Source organism: Saimiri boliviensis, chromosome 3 (assembly GCF_048565385.1).
Source record: "Saimiri boliviensis isolate mSaiBol1 chromosome 3, mSaiBol1.pri, whole genome shotgun sequence".
In the NCBI taxonomy this organism is placed as follows: domain Eukaryota; kingdom Metazoa; phylum Chordata; class Mammalia; order Primates; family Cebidae; genus Saimiri; species Saimiri boliviensis.
In genome coordinates this window covers 95,810,458-95,820,347 of record NC_133451.1, presented here as the reverse complement: position 1 = coordinate 95,820,347, position 9,890 = coordinate 95,810,458, and the positions used below count along the sequence as shown (strand labels likewise).

General features: G+C 36.1%; 1 pseudogene; it reads left to right on the top strand.

Annotated features, from left to right (window-relative positions):
• The first annotated feature begins 1,084 nt into the window (after positions 1 to 1,084).
• On the top strand, positions 1,085 to 1,555 carry LOC120363654 (large ribosomal subunit protein eL33 pseudogene; annotated as a pseudogene).
• The last annotated feature ends 8,335 nt before the right edge of the window (positions 1,556 to 9,890 follow it).

Below are 9,890 nucleotides of genomic sequence, written 5' to 3'. Positions count from 1 at the left end.
TTTCTTTAGAGGTTTCTTGGAATTTGTTTTCACTTTCAGTTAGCTCTCCAGGAGTTTCTTTTAAAATGACAGATTTTCTCAGAAATAGGAAAATCAAATTACAAACCTGTTTAGAAGAAACTGAAAAATTAACAGTACATGCCGGCAAAGAGTTCCATGTCATGCTATGGCAAGCTCCACTATTAAGTTCTCAGATAAACCCATAGCATTATTATTCTGTGAATCAAATCAAGAAAACTCATGATGTTGTTGCATGTTCATTTGCCAAAATATTCAGAAAATAACTTTCAAAAACCAAACCAGTTATGCTTAAAATACTTACAAAAACATTAGTAATAACAAAGTCAAACCAGGGTGTTTTACTGTTGAGCGGATCTCATACTTCACCAAATTTAACAAATGTTTTATTGTAAAAATTCAGTGTTTCTTCTTGTACTAGGATGAAGACATTGAAGGCTGTAAAGTCAAAGGAGGCCAGGTGCGGTGGCTCACAGCTGTAATTCCAGCACTTTGGGAGGCCAAGGCAGGCAGATCATCTGAAGTCGGAAGTTCGAGACCAGCCTGACCAACATGGAAAAAGCCTGACTCTACTAAAAACACAATTAGCCGGGTATGATGGCACATGCCTGTAGTCCCAGCTACTCTGGAAGCTGAGGTAGAAGAATCACTTGAACCAGGGAAGCAAACTTTGCGGTGAGCCAAAATCGCACCATTGCACTCCATCCTGGGCAACAAGAGTGAAACTCTGTTTCAAAAAAAAGTAAACAAAATATATAAAATCATAATCAAAATAATCATTCTAACCTCCCATGGAAATGTAAACTATGTGGCCTGCTTGTTGATTTGTTCTGCTAATTATATATGCAATGCCCTTTATGGATCCTGGAATAAAATGGCATTCATTCTCAATATTACTGGCATGTACATGTCATGCCAGATGCCAGTAATATTGAGAATGAATGCCATTTTGTTCCAGGATCCATAAAGGCATAGATCCATAAAGTCTCTAATCTGTAAATTAGAGACTTTATATTACCAACAGCTATAAGCCTTTTAAAAATTATAAGTCGCCTCGTATTTCTCTTCCCGCCATCTTGGCACTTGTGGAGGCGAGAGAAGCACCTGCTGCTGAAATTTGGAGGCCTGCTGGGAACAGGACTTGTAAAAGGAACTATGTCTTGAAGGCTATGGTCCAAGGCTATTTTTGCCGGCTATAAGCAGGGTCTCCAGAACCAAAGGGAGGACACAGCTCTTCTTAAAATTGAAGGTGTTTATGCCTGAGATGAAATGGAATTCTCTTTGGGCAAGAGATGTGCTTATGTATACAAAGCAAAGAACAACACAGTGACTCCTGGTGGCAAACCAAACAAAACTAAAGTAATCTGGGGAAAGGTAACTCGGGCCCACGGAAACAGTGGCATGGTTCGTGCCAAATTCCGAAGCAACCTTCCTGCTAAGGCCATCGGACACAGAATCCCAGTGATGCTGTACCCCTCAAGGATTTAGAACTAACAAAAAGTCAATAAATAAATGTGGATTTGTAAAAAAAAAAAAATATATATATATATATATATAAGTCAAGACCCCTTCTACTTATACTATAACAAGTACCATTTTCAGGAAGGCAGTTACTTACTGGGTATTTTTAGTTACTTCCTTCAGTACATAAATAATTTATTTGGGAAACAATCATGAAGAGAAATAGGGTCATTTATTACAAGTATTCTATTTGTTCCATTTCTTATGAAATCATCAAGATATTGAAGGCATAGTAACCATATCAACAGATCCTTGAAAAGGAAGTACATCAAACGTTTGAATAGTTTGACAAACTAGAGTATAAGGAAAATGAGTCAGAGTCTACTCTCAAAAAGCTCACTGCCTGATAAGGAAGACATAATACTCAAAGTCATAACACTATGATGGTACAGGAACTCAAAAGATAAAAAACCAGAGGCTTCTTGAAAGTTGATGTCTGAACTGATTCTGGAAAAAAAACCTCAGTCACAGAAAGAAGAGGAGGCTGAAATAAATCAGTGGTATTACTATGTCACTTATCACAGTAATAGTAGTATTATTATATCTCTTGTGCATCAGTGTATCTGTGTGCACAGGTGTCACCTGTCCCTCTTTGCATCACCTTCTGGGAATTGGGGTTTAGAAAACCGGCACAAAAATGTGAATACTTTGGCTATGGCTATTGGTTTGATTAGTAAATTTTTCTTCATCCTTGACCCAGAAGTCTTGGGTCTTCCACCAGGATTCATGAAACTGTGGCAGGCTAACTTGTTAGTTTCCAAGAGGATTAAAATTTCAGCCCTTCTAAAGTACCTGACAGTGACTGTGTCACATGTAAGTTACACTTTGCTGTATAACAAACAAATCCAAAATTTAATGGCTTAAAACAGTAAAAACTAAAGATAAACATATACATCAATGAAATGGAATAGAGAGTTTGGAAATACAGTCAGATAAGTAAGATCAAATGATTTTTTTACAATAGTACATAAGTAATTCATGGAGTAAAGATAATTTTTTCAACAAATGGTGCTGGAACAAATAACTATTCATATGCCCCAAAGTAAATATCAACCCATATCACATCTTATACCAAAATTAACTTAAAATGGACTATAGATCTACTTTAAAATGTAAACCTATAAAATTTTAAAAGTAAACGTAGGAGAAAATTTTTGTAACTCTGGGTCATGCCAAGAGTTCTTACATATTACACCAAAAGTACAATTTATAAAAGAAAAAAATGACAATCTGGGCTCATAAAAATTATAAACATTTTTTGTGTGTAAGACACTGTTAAAAGTAGTGTTAAGACAAACCACAAACTGAGAGAATATGTTTGCAAATTCTATATTTAGTAAAGGGCTTGTATCCAGAATATATTGAGAACTCTCAAGACTCAAAAGTAAGTCAACAATCAAATTTTATAAAGAGAGCAAAATATCTGAACAGGTACTTCAACAAGAAGAGAGAGAGATTGATAGATAGAAGATAGATAGATATAGATATAGATATAGATGGCAAATAAGCACATGCAAATATGTTCAACATCATTAATTGTTAAAAAATGCAAATTAATATCACATGATATACCACTATATTCCTATTAGAATGTCTAGGGGTTTTTTAAATGATAATACCAAGCTCAAATGAGGATGTGTGAAACAATTGGAACTCATTCACTACTGGTGAGAATGTAAGGTATAGCCACTTTGGAAAACAGTTGGCAATTTATTAGAAAATTAAATTTTAGGTATTTTATCCAAGAGAAATAAAAAGCGATGTTCACACAAAATCCTGTGTACAAACGTTTCTAGCAGCTTTATTCAAAACTACTAAACACTGAAAACAAATGTCCCAAATGTCCTTCAGCTGGTGAATGAAAAAAAAAATAAAAAACTATGATACATCCTAAAAAGAGAATCCTACTCAGCAATTGGAAGGAACAAATTACTGATACAATAACACAACGAATCTGAAATTCATTAATGTAAGTGAAAGAAATCAGGCTCAAAAAGCTATAAACTGTAAGATTCCATTTATGTCATTCTGGAGAAGACAAAAGTAGTACACAAAACAGATCAGTGGTTTCCAAACCTTGGGTTGGATGTAGGGGAGGGTTGACTACAAAGAAGCAGCACAAAGGAATTTCAGAGGATGATGGAACTGTTCTGGTGAGAGTCACACAATTCCATGTATTTGTCAAAATTTATTAGAACTATACAACAAAGAGACTGAATTTTATTATTTCTCACAATTTAGGGGATAAAGTGGAGTCAGTAGGACGCTTCTTTGGCTCTATACAGCATTAGCCAGGGTAATTTACAAGGCAGCATTCATCAGAAACTGGGCTAACCTGGAAGGTCACAGAGTCTTCACTCATGGCTGGCATGGTTGGAGCTCCTCCATGTGGCCTCTTCCTATGGCTACCATGGGCTTTTGAAGTCAACCAAAGAGATTATGGTGGGAATGACTCCACCAGCTCTGGACCTAAACTGTAAGAAGCCTGGAAGCTCATCTTGTTCTTCAAAGCCAGCCACCATGTAAAAAGTTTAGCCATCCTGAGATTACTGTGCTTGGAAGACAGAGGACCAGATTAAAGAGGAGAGTAAATCAAATCCACCTGTTGATGGGTGGCGTGGTGGATGCACAGCAAGGAGGGGAGAAAATCAAGGCAGCCATCTTTGGAGACTACCTAATGCCCAAAGGCACTAAAAAATGTCCCAAAGCACTGAAAAATGTCCATTTTGTTCAGATATTTACTTACTGTGATGCCCATAGATTAATTTTATTAACATGACAGTAGCATTGTAAGCCAAATTATAAATATATGAAGACTTATTGGAAAACAAAGAAAGAAAGACAGTAAATATAATTTCTTCATAGACTACAAAAAAGAAATGAGAGGCTTCCAGATACATGCAGGATAACACAAAGAAAAACTTTCCAATTATTTTTTAAAGACATAGAATATTTATAAACTGAGTAGACAGACCCACTAAGAGAGTTAAAAATAAAAGCTACAAGAAAGAAATTTGTAAATGAAAGAAAATAGCAAAGATTTAAAAAATGTAATACAACATGCTTATAACCTCAAAGTAGGAAAGTACTTCACAAATGGACAAAAATAAGGAAGCTATAAAGAAACCTCACACAAAGACAATTTAAAAGATGAATGATTGACCAAATGGAAATATTTGCTAGATAGGTAATCTGTAATACTTAAAGGCAAACAATTCATATTAAAAAAAAAAAAAAAAAAAACTGGGCAAAGGAGCAAAGGACCATACGGTACAAATGTATAATTCAAAAAATAAGATGTAAATATTACTAATGAGCAATGACGAGATACTCAATCCTACTTGTAATCAGGGAATTGCAAATGAAAATAATCTTTTTTCCTATGAAGTTGACAAAAATTAGAAATATTGATAGTACCCAGTGATGATAAAGAAATAGAGAAGGGGACACTCACAGACTCTTGGTTGTAATGTAATTGGTACGAATTATTTGGTAAGTAATTTGGTGGTACTTGTTATAATTCAAAACAAGCATATCATTTCAGTTAGCATTTTAGCTTCTAGCAATCTAGTTCATGAAAATAAAAGTATGGAAAGATATATGCAGATGCGTTATTGTATTATAAGAAATATTAAAAATTGGTAACAATCTAAATATACATAAAGAAATGATTGAAGCCAGGCATGGTGGCTCACACCTGTAGTCTTAGCACTTTGGGAACCCGAGGCTGGTGCATCACTTGAGGTCAGGAGATCGAGACCAGCCTGACCAACATGGCGAAACCCCATCTTTACTAAAAATACAAAGATGATCTGGGCATGGTGGCAGGCACCTCATGCTGCAGTATCTCAGCTACTCGGAAGGCTGAGGCAGGAGAATCGCTTGAACCCAGTAGGTAAACGTTGCAGTGAGCCGAGATTGTGCCATTGCACTCCAGCCTGGGTGACAGAGCAAGACTCCATGTCAAAAAAAAAAAAAGATGAAATAAACTCTAGTTCTACCATATAATTGAATATCATCCAGCCAATATAAAAGGCAGATCTATATATCGATTTATTGATTTGTTAATGTAAAAAGCAAATTTTAGATCAATAATTACAGAATGATTCAATCCTTGAAAATATGAAAATAATATCTGGTTATTTTTCCACATAGATTTATTGCCTATATTGAAGAAAGAGAAAGAAATTTAATTAACGTAGATCACCTTACGGAAGATGAAAATTGATGAGTGGGTAATGGAAGGAACATTCACTAAACAATTCAGATAATTTTTTAAGGTGAAATTACAAATGATTCCTTTTGTTGTTTTCTGACATAGGAGAGCAAATAACTGCCGGAGCAAGGATGTGGAGGAGGCTGGAGGGAAAGGAGCCAAGGGCATAAATGGAAGGGCTCATCTCAGACACCATGGACACTTTACTCTGGAAGTGCATGAAAAGAGGGAAGAGTTGGTGGGGCTATAGATCAGTAGGAGTGCAGGAGGTAGGGTGGGAAAGCTGGAAGTTGAGACATCTTGCCTGATGCTCTTGATTTCTCAGTAAAGATGAGAATCAAACCTGGGCTGAAAAGAGTGGTCAGGAATTGGAATTATCAATGAAGAAAAGAAGAAACGATGCTCACCAAGGATAAGGCAGCAAAAGTGCACCCTTGGAGCTTTATATGTGCCTAGAGGTGGCCCTTAACTTCAAGACAGAATGGGAATGTAATCTTGCTTTCTGGCTGGAAAGAAGAGACTCGATTGTGGTGGACTGCCATCATTCTCTGCCACATTGTGACTACCTTAGATTTTCTTGATAACATAGATCACTTTTCTTACTCCCTCTCAAATCTATATTCAACTTTACACTCATCCATATTCAATTTGAACAAGTTTCCTTTTAAAATTTTTTATTATGACTGACAAAAAGTAATTATATTTATGGGGTACAATATGATGTATTGTACAATATACATATTGCAGTTTGTATATATTGCAGAATGGCTAAACCAAACTAATTAATATATTTGTTACTCCATATATTTTTGTGTGAGTGACTTAAAATCTATTCACTTAACAATTCAATTTTCTTTTTTTATGAAGACATTATAGAATTATTGAAGCTGAAAAAAAAAAAAAACTTAGAAATTTTCTCACCCAATTCCTTCATTGTGTGGATGAGAAAATGGTGACACACAGAGACAAATGATTTTCCAGTGTGGCATAGCTTATGAATAGTAGTTGGACTGACCCAGGCCAGAGCAGTTCTCATGATGTCATACAAATCCCCTTTTATTGTGATTAAAAGGTAAGAGATACTATGTCTGTGATCATCACAAATAGATGTCTTCAAATTAAAAATAAGAATTATGCTTTGAAAATTATACATTCTATTAAACAAAAATTACTCCTATATAGGCCATAATCCTAAGCCACTTAATGCAGGAAGACATGTTCTTACTTATAAGTGGAGCTAAACATTGACCACACATGGACATAAATACGGAAACAACAGACACTGTGGACTACTAGAAGAGAGAGGAAGGGAGTAGGGAGGGGGTTGAAAAACTACCTATCAGGCGCTATGCTCACTACCTGGGTGGTGAGATCAATACCCTAAACTTCAGCATCACACAATATTCCCATGTGACAAATCTGCACATGTACTCCCTGTACCTAAAATAAATTTTGAAATAAAACAATTACTCCTATTGAAGGTGATTGTATGATATAAATATATTACAATTAATTTTATATGAAATGCTTTAAGTGAGAACAGGTGAGTAATTTGAATTGATGTATATTTTTAATATCAGAAGCCTCTCCAAATCCTACAGTTTGCACCATATGTACACTCTTCAAAACACCATTCAAAGCTGTGCCATGCTTTAGGAAAGATTACAGTGCCCTCTGCAGCTTCAGCATAAATAACATAGTTCAGAGGAAAAAGAGTAATTGAGACATCAACATAAAAGCGTGTGCAATTAATATGCCTCAGAAATTCACTTTTCTTTTTGAACTGAATGAAAAAATTTATATAAAGATCACATTTAAGCACAGTTCACTACAGCATGTATGGCAGTACCTTTTTATGTAAAAGATATGCAATATAGAAAAAGGTCTCTCTGTGTGTCATATCTGTAAATTATTTTGAGGAGAACACTTGAAGAAATGACACAGCTGCCTCCAAGTGGGCAAAATGGCACTTAGGATTCAATGTAGGAATATTCGTTTTCCACTGTGAATCTTTTATTCATTTGAATATTTTGATCACATGCAGGTGTTAATCTTTCAGGTTAAAAAAAAAGGTAACAAAAATGTTGTTTGCCCATTAGAGAAATGGTAGGCATCCAAATGTTAAGCCTCTCTTCCCAGAAGTTCCATAACTTTAGATAAGTTATTTAATCTTTATGCTTTCCCTGACCATTCAATTTATTTTTATTTTTCTATTTTTTAACTTTTTTAGTTGGATTTAGTTGGTCCATTTCTTAGAACATGCTTATTTCTTTTTTTCTCCTTTTCAATTTTTTTATAGATTTAGTGGGTACAATTGTGCATGTCACGCAGTTGTGTTACGTGGATATGTTGCGTAGTGATGAAATCTGGACTTGCAGTGTTCCCATAACCCAAATAGTAAACATTGTACCAAATAGGTAGTATTTCTCCCTCGGTCCCCTCGCACTCTCGCATGTTTTGGAGTTGCCAGTGTGTATCATTTCACTTTCTATGTCTGATATGGTTTGACTGTGTCCCCACACCATCTCATCTTGAATTTTAATCCCCATAATTCCTATGTGTCATGGGAAGGACCTGGTGGGAAGTGATTGGATCACGGGGATGGTTTCCCTTATGCTGGTCTCTGTTATGGAGTGAGTTCTCAAGAGATCTGATGGTTTTATAAGTGTCTGGCATTTCCCCTGCTCCTACTCACTCTCCTCCCTCCTTGTGAAGAAGATGCCTGCTGTGGCTTTGCTTTCTGCCATAACTGTGTTTCCTGAAGCCTCCCTAGCCATGCAGAACTGTCAGCCAATTAAACCTCTTTATAAATTACCCAGTCTCGAGTATTTCTTTATAGCACCATGAGAACAGACTAATACAATGTCCATGTGTACCCACTGGTTAGCTCTCACTTATAAGTGAGAACATGCAGTTTTTTTTTTTTGTTTTTGTTTTTTTTGTTTTTTTTTTAATTTAATTTAATTTTATTTTATTGCATTTTAGGTTTCGGGGTACATGTGATGAACATGCAAGATTGTTGCATAGGTACACACATGGCAGTGTGGTTTGCTGCCTTCCGTCCCCTCACCTGTATCTGTCATTTCTCCCCATGCTATCTCTTCCCACTTCCCCACCCCCCGCCCCTCCCCCATATCCCCCCAACGGACCCCAGTGTGTAGTGCTCCCCTCCCTGTGTCCATGTGTTCTCATTGTTCAGCACCCGCCTATGAGTGAGAATATACGGTGTTTGATTTTCTGCTCTTGTGTCAGTTTGCTGAGAATGATGGTTTCCAGGTTCATCCATGTCCCTACAAAGGACGTGAACTCATCCTTTTTGATGGCTGCGTAATATTCCATGTTGTATATGTACCACATTTTCCCTATCCAGTCTATCATCGTTGGGCAGTTGGGTTGGTTCCAGGTCTTTGCTATTGTAAACAGTGCTGCAATGAACATTCGTGTGCACGTGTCCTTGTAGTAGAATGATTTATAATCCTTTGGATATTGACTTCCTGTTTTTGTGTCATTTCACTTGGGACAATGGCCTCCAGTTCCATGAATGTTGGTCATTTTCCTTTTATTTTATTTATTTATTCATTTATTTATTTATTTCATGAATAAGTTCTTTAGTGGTGATTTCGGAGATTTTGGTGCACCCATCACCAAAGCAGTGTACACTGTACCCAGTGTGTAGACTTTTATCTCTCACCCCCTCCCACCCTTTCCCCCAAATCCCGAAAGTTCATTGTATCATTCTTATGCCTTTGAGTCCTCATAGCTTAGCTCCCACCTATGAGTGTGAACATTTGATATTCGGTTTTTCATTCCTGAGTTACTTCACTTAGGATAATGGTCTCCAATTCCACCCAGGTTGCTATGCATCCCATTATTTCATTCTTTTTCATGGCTGAGTAGTATTTCATGGTATATATATATATACCACAATACTCTGGATTTTCTTATTAGAAGCATCCCTCCCTCTTCACAATTCAGTCATGAGAAAGGGCAATATATATTAGCTCACAGCTAGACAATCAAAACAAATCTGAATGAGTAGACTCTATTTTAGACACTCTTTTATGTCAAGTAATTTCTTTAACTTGAGAGAAACTAATATCCATATGGTTAAAATATTAAGAATTATGAAATAATG